We start from the raw sequence: 6,000 nt of genomic DNA, 5'->3' as shown, positions 1-6,000 counted from the left end.
TAATTCCCATGCAAATCGACTCCCGTTCAATTCAAATCCATGCAACTCAACCCATATGGAATTTAATACTACTCAATTCCAGTCCATTAGGTGAGTTTGTTGGGGTTGACCCCGTCTAAAGAAAACATGCAAAAGAATGTAGTACCATTTGATTCTTCATTTTATGCTCTTTCTAAATATCTTGGTCACTTTTCTGACAATGGAAAATCCTCCTTTCTTATGGTTCCGGATATGGCCCTGATAATATATTGTTTCGTTGGTTTTCTATCTCGTGGTATTTTACTTTTTCTTTGCTAGCAAGTTTCTTGTATTCTTCAACCAGTCAAAGGCTTTTCACCTATAGGTATTAATGCAGTTGTTGAATAAAACTATTATTTAAAATGATAATAAAAATTGAGCAACAATGGAAACCAATATAATGATCTGATTAATATAAGCAAAGTAAAGGTTTTGTTGTTATAGCGTTTTCGTTAAGTTTTTTTTTATGTATTCAAGGGTTGTATCTGGAACCGTCATTAGGGGGGGGGGGTTAGGGGTTGCGTTACTTGCACTAGTCCAGGCGTTTGGGGCAGAAAACATACACAGTTCTGGGACCGTCATTGGGGGGATAGGTGGTTAGGGGTTGTGTCACTTACACTAGTCCCGGCGTTTGGGGAGGAGAACTTACACAAGTGATTCAGTATTTACCCTGGTAGCCCATTAAATTACGAATACTGGAGGCAGAATAGTCCACAAGAGACCGCGACCCACGATACCATAGCCTAATACCATTAGTACTGACACTGGTGGCGTTAGAGTAATTATACTGGATGTAGCAAAAACATGGCACCATCTAAACACATGTACAAAAATAAAAAAAAAACGTACAAAAATGTAAAAAAATAGAAGTAAAAATAAACTAAAACTGTAAAAAAAACAGCCTATACATGAAGATAGGGCTGGAAAGATAACAGCAAATTTAAAACTAATTTTTTGTTTTTATGGAAAAACAGGGACAAAGTCTCTCAGGCAAGGAAAGGACTTACTTGAATTGGATATTAGCTCGAGAAAAATTATCACAGTAAAACCAAACTCCCAGTAGGAGTATCCACCACTAGAAGGATTCAACACTAGGCCTAAGTGAGATTAAAAAAGAAACAAAAAAACAGTTTTTTTTTGAAAAACTGAACGTAAACTGAAAAACTGAACGTTTTTTTTTACTGAAAGTAAGGAGCGACTTTAAAACTTAAAACTAACAGAAATTACTTCGCATATGAAAGGGGCTGGTCCATCCTCAACGCCCCGCTCTTTACACTAAAGTTTGACACTTTCTCTCAGCTCTACTTTTTAACACAGTAAAAAACTTTAGCGTAAAGAGTGGTTTGTTGAGGATGGACCAGACCCTTTCATATACGAAGTTATTTCTGTTCGTTTTAAGTTTAAATGTCGCTACTTAGTTTCAGTTAAAAAAACTTTTTTTTATTAAATTTCTGAACGTTTTGAATTAATGCATGTTTTGATTTTGGCTTTCCGCAGATGAATAATTAAAACGAAATTTGAATATTTATTTTTTGGGCTAAATGGCTTTCTCATAGTTTTGATCGTATGATTTTGGGAAAAAGCGAACAGTGGAGGAGGCCTAGTCGTCCCTCCCCATTTTTTGGTGACTTGAAAAGGCAACTAGAAAATTAATTTTTTACAAACGTTTTTAATAGTAAAAGATATACGTAACTTACGAATTAGCTTACGTAATGAACTTTTGTATTCGTATGTTTTTATGCTGTATATGAGGGAGTTTACCCCCTCAGTAGTACCTCGATCTTTACAACATAGCTTAAGTTTTGTCCCAATTCCTTAAGATTGGCCCCTGAATCATAAAGGCCGTAGAATAAATAGTCGAAATTACTAAAAATACTTTAACGTAAAGAGTGAGGTATTGAGGAGGGGACGAATCCCTCATATGCGTGGTAATTTTTGTTTGCTTTAATGCTGCTCCTTAATTTCAGATGAAAAAACTATTTCATATCTATTTTTTTATTTTTTTTTTAAATAATGCTAGAAAATCATGCACTCCCTTCATGGAAATGTTCTTCCCCCATGACAAATTAATCCATGGAAAGTTCCCCTAACATATCCCCGTCTTCTCAAAAACTCCCCCCCGCCTAACTTAAAAAATCCCTCTGAAAAAATCTGTACACTTCCCAATAGCCATTACTATGTGTAAGCACAGGTCAAAGTTCGTAACTTGTAGCCCCTCTCGCGGGGATTGTGGGGGAGTAAGTCGTCCTCAAAGACATAGTTAAAAGGTTTTTCGACTATGCTGAATAAAATGGCTATCTCAGAATTTTGATCCGATGACTTTGGGAAAATGATTAAAGTGGGAGCCCTCCAATTTTTTTGGTCACTTAAAAAGGGCACTAGAACTTTTTATTTCCGTGAGAATAAGCCATTTTGCAACATTCTAGGACCACTGGGTCGATACGATCATCCCTGAAAAAAATAAATAAATAAACACGCATCCGTGACCTGCCTTCTGGCAAAACAAAAATACCAAAATTCCACATTTTTGTAGATAGGAGCTTGAAATTTCTACAGTATGATTCCCTGATACGCTGAAACTGAAGGTGTGATTTTTGTTAAGATTCTATGACTTTTAAGGGGTGTTTCCTCCTATTTTTTAAAATAAGTCAATTTTTTTCAGGCTCGTAACTTTTGATGGGTAAGACTAAAATTGATTAAATTTATATATTTAAAATCAGCATTAAAATGCAATTCTTTTGATGTAGCTATTGCTATTGCTAAAATTCTTCATCTTAGAGTTTTTGTTACTATTGAGCCGGGTCACTCCTTACCACAGTTTGTTGCCACGAACCGTTTGACCTAATTTTTGTCAACTGGTAAAATCATCAGTTCTGACCGAATTGAGTATCAAACAGTTCGTGGTAACGAACTGTAGTAAGGAGCGACCCGGCTCAATAGTAAACGAAACTCTAAAAAATGGAATTTCGATGCTAAAAGACATCAAAAGAATTGGATTTTTATGCTGATTTCAAATATATAAGTTTATAAAATATATAAGCAAATTTAGTCTTTGTCATCAAAAGTTACGAGCCTGAGATAATTTGCCATATTTTTAAAATAGGGGGAAACACCCCCTAAAAGTCATTGGATCTACAAAAATGTGGAATTTTGTATTTTTTGCCAGAAGACTAATCACGGGTGCGTGTTTATTTGTTTGTTTTTTTTGTTTTTTTTTCCTTTTTCCCAGGGGTCATCGTATCGACCAAGTGGTCCTAGACTGTTGCAAGAGGGCTCATCCTAACGGAAATGAAAAATTCTTGTGCCCTTTTTAAGTGACCGAAAAAATTGGAGGGCACCTAGGCCCCCTCCAACTAGTCAACGGATAAAAATTTTGAGATAGCCATTTTGCTCCGCTTAGTCGAAAATCATAATAACTATGTCTTTGGGGATGACTTACCACCCAGAGTCCCTGGGGGAAGGGCTGCAAGCTACTAACTTTGACAAATGTTTACATACAGTAATGGTTATTGGCAAGTGTACCGACGTTTTCATTTTTTTTTTTTGCTTGGGTGTGGGGTTCAGGGGAGGGAGCTATATGGGAGGATCTTTCCTTGGAGGAATATTTCATGGGGGAAGAGAAATTCAATGAAAAGGGCGCAAGATTTTCTAGCATTACTATTAAAAAAAAACAAAGAAAATATAAACATGAAAAATTTTTTCAATTGAAAGTAAGGAGAAGCATTAAAACTTAAAACGAACAGAGATTATTACACGTATGAAGGGTTCTAAAAATCCTTATAAGGGTTCTATAAAATAATTTAGCATTAAGAGTGAGGTATTTAGAAGGAGTCGTTATGAGGTATTTAGAGAGAGAGAGAGAACAGGATCCACTGAGTCGACTAATAATTTCTAAAAGTTAGATAAAATCCTTGAAATAGTCGAAGCAACTAAAAATGATGTATTAGAAATAAAAAATGGAAATCATTGACATTAAATCTGATTTAAAATCCCTAAAATCTCGCGTGGAAGATCTAGAATTAGCAATTAGATTTAATTGCCCTGCTCTTTACGCTAAAGTTTTTTTTTACTGTTTTAAGAAGTAGAGTTAAGAGAAAAAGCCAAACTTTAGCGTAAAGAGCGGGGCGTTGAGGAGAAAAAGCCTCTTTCATATACGGAGTAATTTCTGTTCGTTTTAAGTTTTAATGTCGCTCCTTACCTTCATTTAAAAAAATTTGCTTTTTTTATTCAATTTCTGGACATTTTTTAATTTATGCATGTTTTGATCTTGGCTTTCCGCAAATAAATATTTAAATAAAATTTGCATATTAATTTTTTTTGGCTAAATGGTTTTCTCATAGTTTTAATCGGAAGATTTTCAGAAAAAAGGAGAGAGGGGGGAGGCCTATTTGCCTTCCAAGTTTCCACTACTTAAAGAGGCAACTAGAACTTTTAGTTTTCTAACGAACATTTTCATTAGTAAAAAATATACGTAATTTACGTATCAACTTACGTGACGAACTTCAATATTTGTATGTTTTTATTGCGTATATGAGGGCGTCCACCCCTCGTCGACACCTCACTCTTTACATTAAAGCTTAAATTCAGTCCCAATTACTTAAGAATGACCCTTGAATCACAAAGGCAGTAGAATAAATAGTTGAAATTACTAAAAATACTTTAGAGTAAAGAGCGAGGTATTACGAAGGGGTAAACACCTCATATGCGCAATAATTTCCACTCGTTTAAGTTTTATATCTGCTCCTCACTTTCAGTAGAAACAAACTTTTCATATTTATTTTTTCATTGTTTTTTTTTAATGCTGCTAAAAAGTCTTGCACTCCCTTCATTGAAAGTCTCTTCCTCCATGAGAAGTTTTTCCATGGAAAGATCCTCCCATATACCCCCCTCACCTCAACTCTCCCTCCCAAACCAAAAAAGTCCCCCTGAAAACGTCCGTACACTTCCGAGTAACCATTACCAGATGTGTACACAGGTCAAAGTTTGTAACTTGCAACCCCTCCCACAGGGACTGCGGGGGAGTAAGTCGTCCCCAGGGACATAGTTATCAGGTTTTTCGACTATGGTGAATAAAATGACTATCTCAGAATTTTGATCCGGTAACTTAGGGGAAAAACGAGGGTGGGAGGGGGCTAAGGTGTCCTCTGATTTTTGGTCACTTAAAAAGGCCACTAGAACTTTTAATTTAAGTTAGAATGAGTCCTTTCGCGATATTCTAGGACCACTCGGTCGGTACGGTCACCCCTAGAAAAAAAATAAAATAAAATAAAAAAATGAACACGCATCCATGATTTGTCTTCTGGCAAAAAATGCGAAATTCCACATTTTTGTAGATAGGAGCTTGAAATTTCTACAATAAGGTTGAATCTGATAGTGAGATTTTAAGACTTTCATTAAGATTGAATTACTTTTAGGGGGTGTTTTCCCCTATTTTCTAAAATGAGGCAGATTTTCTCAGGCTCGTAACTTTTGATACGTAAGACTAATCTTGATGAAAGTTATATATTTAAAATCAGCATTAAAATGCGATTTTTTTGGTAACTAATGGTATCAAAATTCCATTTTTTGGAGTTTCGGTTACTTTTGAGCCGGGTCGCTCCTTACTGCAGTTTGTTACCACGACCTGTTTGATAAAGTCAAGTCAACTGACCAACCTAAGCTTCATTTTACATGTACGGTGTCTGGAATTCTGTACTTCACCCTTTGTCAGCACACTCATCATAAAAGCCGTCGTTTTACTGTATTAAAGTTTTTTTTTAATTTGATGCTAGAGCTGACTACATTCAAACATTGATTTGATCCGAGGGGCACCAAAAGGGTGAAAAGGTTATGAAATCCTAGTACAATATCCATTGAATATTGGCACTAGGTCCTATAATTTGCTGTTAAAAGAACCCTCTCTAAACTTTCTTCATCCGTCTATTATTCACGAGATGAAGATCCGAAGAAGTAGAGCAAAAAAAAAAGATCAGGCCTAAGCAC

Source organism: Artemia franciscana, chromosome 16 (assembly GCF_032884065.1).
Source record: "Artemia franciscana chromosome 16, ASM3288406v1, whole genome shotgun sequence".
In the NCBI taxonomy this organism is placed as follows: Eukaryota; Metazoa; Arthropoda; class Branchiopoda; order Anostraca; family Artemiidae; genus Artemia; species Artemia franciscana.
The sequence above is the reverse complement of the archived record's forward strand: the minus strand, read 5'-3'. Positions refer to the sequence as shown.